The sequence below is a fragment of the Rutidosis leptorrhynchoides genome, chromosome 1 (genome assembly GCF_046630445.1).
Source record: "Rutidosis leptorrhynchoides isolate AG116_Rl617_1_P2 chromosome 1, CSIRO_AGI_Rlap_v1, whole genome shotgun sequence".
Lineage (NCBI taxonomy): Eukaryota > Viridiplantae > Streptophyta > Magnoliopsida > Asterales > Asteraceae > Rutidosis > Rutidosis leptorrhynchoides.
The window spans coordinates 582,513,860-582,529,751 of NC_092333.1; positions in this window are offsets into that span (position 1 = coordinate 582,513,860).

A 15,892-nucleotide genomic window follows, 5' to 3' on the forward strand; every position below is an offset into this window, starting at 1 on the left:
ATTTAATAGTTGTTATTCTGAGAAAATGATTTTTATTATGAACATGAAACTATATCCAAAAATTATGGTTAAACACAAAGTGAAAGTATGTTTTCTAAAATGGTCATCTAGACGTCGTTCTTTCGACTGAAATGACTACCTTTACAAAAACGACTTGTAACTTATTTTTCCGACTATAAACCTATACTTTTTCTGTTTAGATTCATAAAATAGAGTTCAATATGAAACCATAGCAATTTGATTCACTCAAAACGGATTTAAAATGAAGAAGTTATGGGTAAAACAAGATTGGATAATTTTTCTCATTTTAGCTACGTGAAAATTGGTAACAAATCTATTCCAACCATAACTTAATCAACTTGTATTGTATATTATGTAATCTTGAGATACCATAGACACGTATACAATGTTTCGACCTATCATGTCGACACATCTATATATATTTCGGAACAACCATAGACACTCTATATGTGAATGTTGGAGTTAGCTATACAGGGTTGAGGTTGATTCCAAAATATATATAGTTTGAGTTGTGATCAATACTGAGATACGTATACACTGGGTCGTGGATTGATTCAAGATAATATTTATCGATTTATTTCTGTACATCTAACCGTGGACAACTAGTTGTAGGTTACTAACGAGGACAGCTGACTTAATAAACTTAAAACATCAAAATATATTAAAAGTGTTGTAAATATATTTTGAACATACTTTGATATATATGTATATATTGTTATAGGTTCGTGAATCAACCAGTGGCCAAGTCTTACTTCCCGACGAAGTAAAAATCTGTGAAAGTGAGTTATAGTCCCACTTTTAAAATCTAATATTTTTGGGATGAGAATACATGCAGGTTTTATAAATGATTTACAAAATAGACACAAGTATGTGAAACTACATTCTATGGTTGAATTATCGAAATCGAATATGCCCCTTTTTATTAAGTCTGGTAATCTAAGAATTAGGGAACAGACACCCTAATTGACGCGAATCCTAAAGATAGATCTATTGGGCCTAACAAACCCCATCCAAAGTACCGGATGCTTTAGTACTTCGAAATTTATATCATATCCGAAGGGTGTCCCGGAATGATGGGGATATTCTTATATATGCATCTTGTTAATGTCGGTTACCAGGTGTTCACCATATGAATGATTTTTATCTCTATGTATGGGATGTGTATTGAAATATGAAATCTTGTGGTCTATTGTTACGATTTGATATATATAGGTTAAACCTATAACTCACCAACATTTTTGTTGACGTTTAAAGCATGTTTATTCTCAGGTGAATATTAAGAGCTTCCGCTGTTGCATACTAAAATAAGGACAAGATTTGGAGTCCATGTTTGTATGATATTGTGTAAAAACTGCATTCAAGAAACTGATTTCGATGTAACATATTTGTATTGTAAACCATTATGTAATGGTCGTGTGTAAACAGGATATTTTAGATTATCATTATTTGATAATCTACGTAAAGCTTTTTAAACCTTTATTTATGAAATAAAGGTTATGGTTTGTTTTAAAAATGAATGCAGTCTTTGAAAAACGTCTCATATAGAGGTCAAAACCTCGCAACGAAATCAATTAATATGGAACGTTTTTAATCAATAAGAACGGGACATTTCAGTTGGTATCCGAGCGTTGGTCTTAGAGAACCAGAATTTTGCATTAGTGTGTCTTATCGAGTTTATTAGGATGCATTAGTGAGTTTGGACTTCGACCGTGTTTACTTGAAAAATGATTGCTTAACAAATTTTGTTGGAAACTATATATTTTTAACATGTGAATATTATGTGATATATTAATCTCTTAACGCGTTTGATATTATGTGATAGATGTCTACCTCTAGAACAAGTCCCATTGACTCACCTAATAATAATGAAGAGTCAAATGTAAATTGAAATGATTCGTGGACTGATTCACAAGTTCCCGAAGAGGAACCAGAAGAAGAGTCGGAACCGGAAGAAGAATCGGAACCGGAAGAAGAATCGGAACTGGATGAAGAAATAGAACCGGTGGGGGAAATAATAAAACGGTTAAGTAAAAGAAAATCCTCAACCAACCGACCAAGGTTAATTATGGTCAATGGTGTTTCCGCCAAGGAAGCAAAATATTGGGAGGATTACCAATTCTCCGATGAATCGGATTCCGACGAGAATTCCGATGATGTTATAGAAATTACCCCAACTGAATTTAAAAAGGCAAAAGAAAATAATAAGGGAAAGGGCATAAAAATAGAGAAATCTAATTCCAACCCCGATGAACTTTATATGTATCGTCAACCCCCGAAGTCCTTAAGTTGTAACAATGACCCGGGAACCTCTAAACCACTAGGTTTTTCTAAACCAATGTGGATCACGACGGCTCGTATTAGGGGAACATCATATATCCCTAGAAACTTGGCAAAACGAACCAAAACCGAAGAAGAAGAAACAAGCGAGTCGGAATAAGATAGTTGTATTCGTGTGGTGTAATATATGTAATATAGTGTGCTTATGCTTTATGATATATGTAAAAATTGCTTGTATTAATAAGTATTTTTTTTTATGAATCTAACTCTTGTCTATTTTACAGTATAAAAACACAAAATGGATAGACAACCCAATATTTTAAGAGACCTACCCGGAGACATGATTGATGAAATCTTGTCTAGAGTCGGTCAGAATTCTTCGGCACAACTATTTAAGGCAAGATCAGTTTGTAAGACATTCGAAGAACGTTCCAAGAATGCCTTGGTTTATAAAAGGCTTTCGTTCAGAAGATGGGGGATATCACATTGGGAAATCCATAAGTTACGATGTGTTTACTTTGACGCATATATTGCGGGGAACCCAAATGCTATTTTACGCAATGGGTTAAGAAATTATTTTGACTCAATATATCCAAATATTGGACTTCGTGATTTAGAAAAAGTGGCTAACATGCAACATAAAGAAGCATGTTATGCTTACGGATTAGTAATGTTCGCTTCTCACCAAAGTGAGAACAAGAACATCGGGCTACAACTATTAAACAAAACGTTCCCACAAGTGACGGAGTCGGTAATTGGGGTAAGAAATGAGGTTTTTAGATTGTTACGGGACTGTTGGACATTACGTAACCCTCGTCCCTTTGACGACGTTACAACACGCTGTCTTATCAACGGCCATAACGGTTATGTTCCACAAGACCAAGGATGGGAAGTAGTCCTAGTAAAACCAGAATGCATGACTTGTTTCTGGACGTATGAATTACGTGTCTTTATTGCCTTTGCTGAACGACTTGTGTACTAGCTAGAATTATCTTCACAACCATCTTGTATCAAATTTATTGTGTTCTATATTTCATGCTATATGTAAAATAAGCGGTATTGTAAGTTTGTAAAATGTTGTGTAAAAGTTTGAACGCGAAATATTATTATAATCAGTTTTTCATATAGAATTGTAGTAGTTGAATTGTATATTAGCTACTAAGTATGAACTTAACGGGTAGGTACTACCCGAATTTAAACTTATAAAACGCTAATATGAAGAAAAAGCTTTTATAAATGAGTTCATATTATGCTACGAAATACTATTAACTACTCTTAATATTTTGTATGATTAACTTGTTCCATTTAACTATTTTGAAGGAAATGGCACCGACTACTCGACACACCGTGAATATGAATGAAGAGGAATTCCGTACTTTTCTAGCTTCAAACATAGCCGCAGTACAGGCTGCGCTACATACCAACAATAACCTTGGATCTAGCAGTACAGGAAATCGTGTAGGATGCACCTACAAAGAATTCACTGCCTGCAAACCTTTGGAATTTGATGGAACCGAAGGACCGATCGGATTGAAACGGTGGACCGAGAAGGTCGAATCGGTGTTTGCCATAAGTAAGTGTACTGAAGAGGACAAAGTAAAGTACGCTACGCATACCTTCACAGGTTCTGCGTTAACATGGTGGAATACCTATCTAGAGCAAGTGGGACAAGACGATGCGTACGCACTACCGTGGTCAGCATTCAAGCACTTGATGAACGAGAAGTACCATCCCAGAACCGAGGTCAATAAGCTCAAGACAGAACTTAGAGGGTTACGAACCCAAGGATTTGATATTACCATGTACGAAAGACGATTCACAGAATTGTGCCTATTGTGTCCGGGAGCATTCGAAGATGAGGAAGAGAAGATCGACGCGTTTGTGAAAGGATTACCGGAAAGAATCCAAGAAGATATAAGTTCACACGAGCCCGCCTCCATACAACAGGCATGTAGAATGGCTCACAAACTAGTGAACCAGATTGAAGAAAGAATTAAAGAACAGACTGTTGAAGAGGCCAATGTGAAGCAAGTCAAAAGAAAGTGGGAGGAAAACGGTGATAAGAATCACCAATACAACAACAACAGCAATTACAACAATAATCGCAGCAATTATCCCAACAATCGCAACATCAATCGCAACTACAACAAACGGCCCAACAACAACAACAACAACAACAACAGCAACTACAACAATCATCCCAACAACAATAATAACCGCAATAACAACAACAATCAGAAGCAGCTATGCCAAAGGTGTGAAATGTATCACTCGGGGTTCTGCACCAAATTTTGCAACAAGTGTAAAAGAAGTGGTCATAGAGCGGTGAAGTGTGAGGTCTACGGACCAGGGGTTAATAGAACGAAAGGAACAAATGGTGTCGGAACGAGTAATGGCGGAGCAAGTAGTGTCGGAGCAAGTTATGCCAATGTAGTTTGTTATAAATGTGGAAAACCGGGCCACATTATTAGAAATTGCCCGAACCAGGAGAACACGAATGGACAAGGCCGCGGAAGAGTTTTCAATATTAATGCGGCAGAGGCACAAGAAGACCCGGAGCTTGTTACGGGTACGTTTCTTATTGACAATAAATCTGCTTACGTTTTATTTGATTCGGGTGCGGATAGAAGCTATATGAGTAGAGATTTTTGTACTAAATTAAGTTGTCCATTGACGCCTTTGGATAGTAAATTTTTACTCGAATTAGCAAATGGTAAATTAATTTCAGCAGATAATATATGTCGGAATCGAGAAATTAAACTGGTTAGCGAAACATTTAAGATTGATTTGATACCAGTAGAGTTAGGGAGTTTTGATGTGATAATCGGTATGGACTGGTTGAAAGAAGTGAAAGCAGAGATCGTTTGTTACAAAAATGCAATTCGCATTATACGAGAAAAAGGAAAACCCTTAATGGTGTACGGAGAAAAGGGCAACACGAAGCTACATCTTATTAGTAATTTGAAGGCACAAAAACTAATAAGAAAAGGTTGCTATGCTGTTCTAGCACACGTTGAGAAAGTACAAACTGAAGAAAAGAGCATCAATGATGTTCCCATTGCAAAAGAATTTCTCGATGTATTTCCGAAAGAATTACCGGGATTACCCCCACATCGATCCGTTGAATTTCAAATAGATCTTGTACCAGGAGCTGCACCAATAGCTCGTGCTCCTTACAGACTCGCACCCAGCGAGATGAAAGAACTACAAAGCCAATTACAAGAACTTTTAGAGCGTGGTTTCATTCGACCAAGCACATCACCGTGGGGAGCTCCTGTTTTGTTTGTCAAGAAGAAAGATGGTACATTCAGGTTGTGTATCGACTACCGAGAGTTGAACAAACTTACCATCAAGAACCGCTACCCACTACCAAGAATCGATGACTTATTTGATCAACTACAAGGCTCGTCTGTTTATTCAAAGATTGACTTACGTTCCGGGTATCATCAAATGCGGGTGAAAGAAGATGATATTCCAAAGACTGCTTTCAGAACACGTTATGGTCATTACGAGTTTATGGTCATGCCGTTTGGTTTAACTAATGCACCAGCTGTGTTCATGGACCTTATGAACCGAGTGTGTGGACCATACCTTGACAAGTTTGTCATTGTTTTCATTGATGACATACTTATTTACTCAAAGAATGACCAAGAACACGGTGAACATTTGAGAAAGGTGTTAGAAGTATTGAGGAAGGAAGAATTGTACGCTAAGTTTTCAAAGTGTGCATTTTGGTTGGAAGAAGTTCAATTCCTCGGTCACATAGTGAACAAAGAAGGTATTAAGGTGGATCCGGCAAAGATAGAAACTGTTGAAAAGTGGGAAACCCCGAAAACTCCGAAACACATACGCCAGTTTTTAGGACTAGCTGGTTACTAAAGAAGGTTCATCCAAGACTTTTCCAGAATAGCAAAACCCTTGACTGCATTAACGCATAAAGGGAAGAAATTTGAATGGAATGATGAACAAGAGAAAGCGTTTCAGTTATTGAAGAAAAAGCTAACTACGGCACCTATATTGTCATTACCTGAAGGGAATGATGATTTTGTGATTTATTGTGATGCATCAAAGCAAGGTCTCGATTGTGTATTAATGCAACGAACGAAGGTGATTGCTTATGCGTCTAGACAATTGAAGATTCACGAACAAAATTATACGACGCATGATTTGGAATTAGGCGCGGTTGTTTTTGCATTAAAGACTTGGAGGCACTACTTATATGGGGTTAAAAGTATTATATATACCGACCACAAAAGTCTTCAACACATATTTAATCAGAAACAACTGAATATGAGGCAGCGTAGGTGGATTGAATTATTGAATGATTACAACTTTGAGATTCGTTACCACCCGGGGAAGGCAAATGTGGTAGCCGATGCCTTGAGCAGGAAGGACAGAGAACCCATTCGAGTAAAATCTATGAATATAATGATTCATAATAACATTACTACTCAAATAAAGGAGGCGCAACAAGGAGTTTTAAAAGAGGGAAATTTAAAGGATGAAATACCCAAAGGATCGGAGAAGCATCTAAATATTCGGGAAGACGGAACCCGGTATAGGGCTGAAAGGATTTGAGTACCAAAATTTGGAGATATGAGAGAAATGGTACTTAGAGAAGCTCATAAAACCAGATACTCAATACATCCTGGAACGGGGAAGATGTACAAGGATCTCAAGAAACATTTTTGGTGGCCGGGTATGAAAGCCGATGTTGCTAAATATGTAGGAGAATGTTTGACGTGTTCTAAGGTCAAAGCTGAGCATCAGAAACCATCAGGTCTACTTCAACAACCCGAAATCCCGGAATGGAAATGGGAAAACATTACCATGGATTTCATCACTAAATTGCCAAGGACTGCAAGTGGTTTTGATACTATTTGGGTAATAGTTGATCGTCTCACCAAATCATCACACTTCCTGCCAATAAGAGAAGATGACAAGATGGAGAAGTTAGCACGACTGTATTTGAAGGAAGTCGTCTCCAGACATGGAATACCAATCTCTATTATCTCTGATAGGGATGGCAGATTTATTTCAAGATTCTGGCAGACATTACAGCAAGCATTAGGAACTCGTCTAGACATGAGTACTGCCTATCATCCACAAACTGATGGGCAGAGCGAAAGGACGATACAAACGCTTGAAGACATGCTACGAGCATGTGTTATTGATTTCGGAAACAGTTGGGATCGACATCTACCGTTAGCAGAATTTTCCTACAACAACAGCTACCATTCAAGCATTGAGATGGCGCCGTTTGAAGCACTTTATGGTAGAAAGTGCAGGTCTCCGATTTGTTGGAGTGAAGTGGGGGATAGACAGATTACAGGTCCGGAGATTATACAAGAAACTACCGAGAAGATCATCCAAATTCAACAACGGTTGAAAACCGCCCAAAGTCGACAAAAGAGCTACGCTGACATTAAAAGAAAAGATATAGAATTTGAAATTGGAGAGATGGTCATGCTTAAAGTTGCACCTTGGAAAGGCGTTGTTCGATTTGGTAAACGAGGGAAATTAAATCCAAGGTATATTGGACCATTCAAGATTATTGATCGTGTCGGACCAGTAGCTTACCGACTTGAGTTACCTCAACAACTCGCGACTGTACATAACACTTTCCACGTCTCGAATTTAAAGAAATGTTTTGCTAAAGAAAATCTCACTATTCCGTTAGATGAAATCCAAATCAACGAAAAACTTCAATTCATCGAAGAACCCGTCGAAATAATGGATCGTGAGGTTAAAAGACTTAAGCAAAACAAGATACCAATTGTTAAGGTTCGATGGAATGCTCGTAGAGGACCCGAGTTCACCTGGGAGCGTGAAGATCAGATGAAGAAGAAATACCCTCATCTATTTCCAGAAGATTCGTCAACACCTTCAACAGCTTAAAATTTCGGGACGAAATTTATTTAACGGGTAGGTACTGTAGTGACCCGAACTTTTCCATGTTTATATATATTAATTGAGATTGATATTTACATGATTAAATGTTTTCAACATGTTAAGAAATCAAACTTGTTAAGACTTGATTAATTGAAATAGGTTTCATATAGACAAATTGACCACCCAAGTTGACCGGTGATTCACGAACGTTAAAACTTGTAAAAACTATATGATGACATATATATGGTTATATATATAGTTAACATGATATTATGATAAGTAAACATATCATTAAGTATATTAACAATGAACTACATATGTAAAAATAAGACTACTAACTTAATGATTTTGAAACGAGACATATATGTAACGATTATCGTTGTAACGACATTTAATGTATATATATCATATTAAGAGATATTCGTACATCATAATATCATGATAATATAATAATTTAAAATCTCTTTTGATATTATAAACATTGGGTTAACAACATTTAACAAGATCGTTAACCTAAAGGTTTCAAAACAACATTTACATGTAACGACTAACGATGACTTAACGACTCAGTTAAAATGTATATACATGTAGTGTTTTAATATGTATTTATACACTTTTGAAAGACTTCAATACACTTATCAAAATACTTCTACTTAACAAAAATGCTTACAATTACATCCTCGTTCAGTTTCATCAACAATTCTACTCGTATGCACCCGTATTCGTACTCGTACAATACACAGCTTTTAGATGTATGTACTATTGGTATATACACTCCAATTATCAGCTCTTAGCAGCCCATGTGAGTCACCTAACACATGAGGGAACCATCATTTGGCAACTAGCATGAAATATCTCATAAAATTACAAAAATATGAGTAATCATTCATGACTTATTTACATGAAAACAAAATTACATATCCTTTATATCTAATCCATACACCAACGACCAAAAACACCTACAAACACTTTCATTCTTCAATTTTCTTCATCTAATTGATCTCTCTCAAGTTCTATCTTCAAGTTCTAAGTGTTCTTCATAAATTCCAAAAGTTCTAGTTTCATAAAATCAAGAATACTTTCAAGTTTGCTAGCTCACTTCCAATCTTGTAAGGTGATCATCCAACCTCAAGAAATCTTTGTTTCTTACAGTAGGTTATCATTCTAATACAAGGTAATAATCATATTCAAACTTTGGTTCAATTTCTATAACTATAACAATCTTATTTCAAGTGATGATCTTACTTGAACTTGTTTTCGTGTCATGATTCTGCTTCAAGAACTTCGAGCCATCCAAGGATCCATTGAAGCTAGATCCATTTTTCTCTTTTCCAGTAGGTTTATCCAAGGAACTTAAGGTAGTAATGATGTTCATAACATCATTCGATTCATACATATAAAGCTATCTTATTCGAAGGTTTAAACTTGTAATCACTAGAACATAGTTTAGTTAATTCTAAACTTGTTCGCAAACAAAAGTTAATCCTTCTAACTTGACTTTTAAAATAAACTAAACACATGTTCTATATCTGTATGATATGCTAACTTAATGATTTAAAACCTGGAAACACGAAAAATACCGTAAAACCGGATTTACGCCGTCGTAGTAACACCGCGGGCTGTTTTGGGTTAGTTAATTAAAAACTATGATAAACTTTGATTTAATAGTTGTTATTCTGAGAAAATGATTTTTATTATGAACATGAAACTATATCCAAAAATTATGGTTAAACACAAAGTGAAAGTATGTTTTCTAAAATGGTCATCTAGACGTCGTTCTTTCGACTGAAATGACTACCTTTACAAAAACGACTTGTAACTTATTTTTCCGACTATAAACCTATACTTTTTCTGTTTAGATTCATAAAATAGAGTTCAATATGAAACCATAGCAATTTGATTCACTCAAAACGGATTTAAAATGAAGAAGTTATGGGTAAAACAAGATTGGATAATTTTTCTCATTTTAGCTACGTGAAAATTGGTAACAAATCTATTCCAACCATAACTTAATCAACTTGTATTGTATATTATGTAATCTTGAGATACCATAGACACGTATACAATGTTTCGACCTATCATGTCGACACATCTATATATATTTCGGAACAACCATAGACACTCTATATGTGAATGTTGGAGTTAGCTATACAGGGTTGAGGTTGATTCCAAAATATATATAGTTTGAGTTGTGATCAATACTGAGATACGTATACACTGGGTCGTGGATTGATTCAAGATAATATTTATCGATTTATTTCTGTACATCTAACCGTGGACAACTAGTTGTAGGTTACTAACGAGGACAGCTGACTTAATAAACTTAAAACATCAAAATATATTAAAAGTGTTGTAAATATATTTTGAACATACTTTGATATATATGTATATATTGTTATAGGTTCGTGAATCAACCAGTGGCCAAGTCTTACTTCCCGACGAAGTAAAAATCTGTGAAAGTGAGTTATAGTCCCACTTTTAAAATCTAATATTTTTGGGATGAGAATACATGCAGGTTTTATAAATGATTTACAAAATAGACACAAGTATGTGAAACTACATTCTATGGTTGAATTATCGAAATCGAATATGCCCCTTTTTATTAAGTCTGGTAATCTAAGAATTAGGGAACAGACACCCTAATTGACGCGAATCCTAAAGATAGATCTATTGGGCCTAACAAACCCCATCCAAAGTACCGGATGCTTTAGTACTTCGAAATTTATATCATATCCGAAGGGTGTCCCGGAATGATGGGGATATTCTTATATATGCATCTTGTTAATGTCGGTTACCAGGTGTTCACCATATGAATGATTTTTATCTCTATGTATGGGATGTGTATTGAAATATGAAATCTTGTGGTCTATTGTTACGATTTGATATATATAGGTTAAACCTATAACTCACCAACATTTTTATTGACATTTAAAGCATGTTTATTCTCAGGTGAATATTAAGAGCTTCCGCTGTTGCATACTAAAATAAGGACAAGATTTGGAGTCCATGTTTGTATGATATTGTGTAAAAACTGCATTCAAGAAACTGATTTCGATGTAACATATTTGTATTGTAAACCATTATGTAATGGTCGTGTGTAAACAGGATATTTTAGATTATCATTATTTGATAATCTACGTAAAGCTTTTTAAACCTTTATTTATGAAATAAAGGTTATGGTTTGTTTTAAAAATGAATGCAGTCTTTGAAAAACGTCTCATATAGAGGTCAAAACCTCGCAACGAAATTAATTAATATGGAACGTTTTTAATCAATAAGAACGGGACATTTCAGATGCAGTATTTAGAGGTGATGGTAGATCATTGAATAGGTCTTACCATATAAGATAAGATGAACTCTAAACCTCAATCGCGGATTGGTTTTAAAGCCTATTTGATTTGTCACTGAGGGCTTAGGTTTTGAAGATTCTGGCCAGAACTAATATGCTCACTCCCAACGTTAATCTTAGTGATTGAAACGACCTTATGGATTGAATCCTAGGCTAATGAATAAGATAGCATACCTAAGAAAGGTTTCGGCTTTTCTTAACCCTAGATGGTTTAACTTTTATCAAGATCTCCGCTTAATATTATGCTATGCCTCAACACTAACAGATGTGCAATCTTAGGGTTTCCTAAAGTACTGTTAATTAGACTAGTCTCTCCTTTACAATGCAGTTACACAACCTGTGATCATTCACAACATCTCTAGGATCTTGCTTCTGACGGGAACCATATTTTTGGTAAGATAGTGTATGATGGACACTCTAGCTCTTACACCATTCACAATCTTAAACATGATAGCTCTTGTAGATAGACGGCTAACTATACAATTTACAGGTGTTGTCTAAATGTAAGTACTAAATCCTTACTATGACGTTAAACACAGATAACTACTTACCCAGTATTTAGAATTGATCAGTCCCAACACTAGTTTATAACCACGTGGGTAACTGGGAAGGATGGTCCGTAAATTAGACTTTTAGGTCGGACTGAGTTTCAGCATAACAACAGTACAAAGTTTAGATAGATATTCAACATACAAGAACAAGTATAATAGCTAGACAAGTATGAGATGAAAGAGATTTAAAATAACATAACCATAACATTAATTTAAAGATAGCGTTCACCGTGTACACACGAAGTCTTGACTATTACAAGTGTTGAGATTCCTTAGACCGCTCCTAGTACAATCTCCGATGTTCATGTCTAAGTGCGTTTCCCGATAGAGGTAAGAAGGCCGAACGTATCTAGCTTTTTAGTAAGAGAAAGCTAGAGAGAGAATTTAACTGTAGTGAGAGAAGTGAGTGAGAAAGGAAGTGTGTTGGAATGACAAACAAATGTCTCTATTTATAGGAAAAATTCATCCTGGCAAGCCGTGTGCACAGGCCGTGTATATTGGGTAGACCGTGTGCTTCAACCTTGTGAGCCCAAAATGTGGGCAATCCGTGTGGATCAATTGTGTGTACTAAAAAGTGGGCAGCCTGTGTGAGCAAGTCGTGTGAATCTTGGCAGCCCGTGTGGCTTCAGACTTTCGGATCGTAACTTGTCTTTCATCGTTTTCGCTGTATTTTCTTCGTTTAAGTTCTTTTTCTTCTATTCTTATTGCATCGTCTTCATAATCACTTGATGGACAATTTAAAGCAAATAAATGCTTAAATATCTGATAAAGTAAATAATTCGATTACTTTAGGGCTTAATATCGAGTGTAAAAACGTGACTTTTTAACCGATAGCAGGTACCAATTGACATCAGAGCTTAATTTTCCTTATCATCTTCTCTATGTCATCCGAGGACAATTTTTCACTTCAAGCAATTGCTATACTTCTTTTATTACCATTCAATAACAACTCAGTCGAGACATACATAATACCATCCGCATCTATGTTTAGCTCCTCGAACTGTGTGAAATGTCCCGTTCATATTGATTATAAACGTTTCATATTAATTGATTTCGTTGCGAGGTTTTGACCTCTATATGAGACGTTTTTCAAAGACTGCATTCGATTTTAAAACAAATCATAACCTTTAAAATATTACGACGATTATCAAATAATGATAATCTAAAATATAGCATTTTTCACACGACCATTACATAATGGTTTACAATAATATTACACATCAACATAAGTCTTCGAATGCAATTTTTAAACAATATTATACAAGCATGGACTCCAAATCTTGTCCTTAATTTAGTATGCAACAGCGGAAGCTCTTAATAATCACCTGAGAATAAACATGCTTAAAACGTCAACAAAATTGTTAGTGAGTTATAGGTTTAACCTACATATTATCAAATCATAATAATAGACCACAAGATTTCATTTTTATAACACATCTCATATCAGGCATTTCACAAACTGCATAGAGATAAAAATCATTCATATGTTGAACACCTGGTAACCGACCTTAACAAGATGCATATAGAATATCTCCATCATTTCGGGACTCTCATCGGATATGATAAATCGAAGTACTAAAGCATCCGTAACTCGGATGAGGCTTGTTGGGCCAAATAGATCTATCTTTAGGATTCGCGTCAATTAGGGGCCATTTCCCTAATTCCTAGGCTACCAAGCAAAAAAGAGGCATATTCAGTTCGATAATCCAACATAGAAAGTATTTTCGATTACTTGTGTCTATTTTGTAAAACATTTATAAAATCGTATGTATTCTCATCCCAAAAAAAATAATAGATTTTAAAAGTGGGACTATAACTCACTTTCACAGATTTTTACTTCGTCGGAAAGTAAGACTTGGCCACTGGTCGATTCACGAACCTATAACAAATATGTACATATATATCAAAGTATGTTCAAAATATATTTACAATATTTTTAATACGTTTTAATGTTTTAAGTTTATTAAGTCAGCTGTCCTCGTTAGTAACCTACAACTAGTTGTCCACAGTTAGATGTACAGAAATAAATCGATATATATATTATCTTGAATCAATCCACGACCCAGTGTATACACGTCTCAGGCTAGATCACAACTCAAAGTATATATATTTTTGGAATCAACCTCAACCCTGTATAGCTAACTCAATCATTACTGCATATAGAGTGTATATGGTTGTTCCAAATAATATATATACATGGGTCGATATGATATGTCAAAACATTTGCATACGTGTCTATGGTATCCCAAGATTACATAATATATTAGAATACATGTATGATACAATATAAGTTAGCTAGGATATGATTAATATAGATTTGTTACCAATTTTCACGTAGCTACATCAAGCAAAATTATCCAATCTTGTTGTACCCATAACTTCTTCGTTTTAAATCCGTTTTGAGTGATTCAAGTTGCTATGGTTTCATATTGAACTTAAGTTTATGAATCAAAACAGAAAAAGTATAAGTTTATAGTCAGAAATACAGATTACAAGTCGTTTTTGTAAAGGTAGTCATTTCAATCGAAAGAACGACGTCTTGATAACCATTTTGAAAAACATACTTTCACTTTGAGTTTAACCATGATTTTTGGATATAGTTTCATGTTCATAAGAAAAATTATTTTCCCAGAAGAACAACTTTTAAATCAAATTTTATCATAGTTTTTAATTAACTAACCCAAAACAGCCCGCGGTGTTACTGCGACGGCGTATATCCGGTCTTACGGTGTTTTTCGTGTTTTCAGGTTTTAAATCATTAAGTTAGCATATCATATAGATATATAACATGTGTTTAGTTGATTTTAAAAGTCAAGTTAGAAGGATTAACTTTTGTTTGCGAACAAGTTTAGAATTAACTAAACTATGTTCTAGTGATTACAAATTTAAACCTTCGAATAAGGTAGTTTTATATATATGAATCGAATGATGTTAAGAACATCATTATTACCTCAAGTTTTGTGGATAAACCTACTAGAAATGAGAAAAATAGATCTAGCTTCAAAGGATCCTTGGATGGCTTGAAAGTTCTTGAAGCAAAATCATGACACGAAAACAAGTTCAAGTAAGATTATTACTCGAATTAAGATAGTTATAGTTATAGAAATTGAATCAAAGCTTAAATATGAATATTACCTTGATTTAGAAAGATAACCTACTATAAATAACAAATGTTTCTTGATCTTAGATGATTGCTTGGAATGGATTAGGAAACTTGGAAGTAAACTTGTAAACTTGAAAGTGTTCTTGATGTGTTCTTGAGTAATTGTTTTTATGATGATTATAGATAATAACCAAAGCTTGTATTTGATGATTTTTGCTGGAAAAATAGTAACTTAGACTTTCATGGAAGAGTGTGTGTATTTTGAGAGAGAATTGGAAAAAAAAAATTGGAAGTGAAATAGAGTAGGTGGTGAGTGGTGAAGGTGAGTGGGGTTAAAAGGAGTTCTTGTTTTTGTTTCCTTGCTCATAAGTCATGCTAGTTGTCTAATTGTTGGTTCCACATGTTTGTTGACTATCTAGGGCTGCTAAGAGCTGAATTATTATGTGTATATACCAATAGTATATACGTCTAGGAGCTGGGTATTGTACGAGTACGAATACGGTTGCATACGAGTAGAATTGTTGATGAAAATGAATGAGAATGCAATTGTAAGCATTTTTGTTAAGTAGAAGTACTTTGATATGTGTCTTGAAGTCTTTCAAAAGTGTACTAATACATCTAAATACACTACATGTATATACATTTTAACTGAGTCGTTAAGTCATCGTTAGTCGTTACATGTAAGTGTTGTTTTGAAAC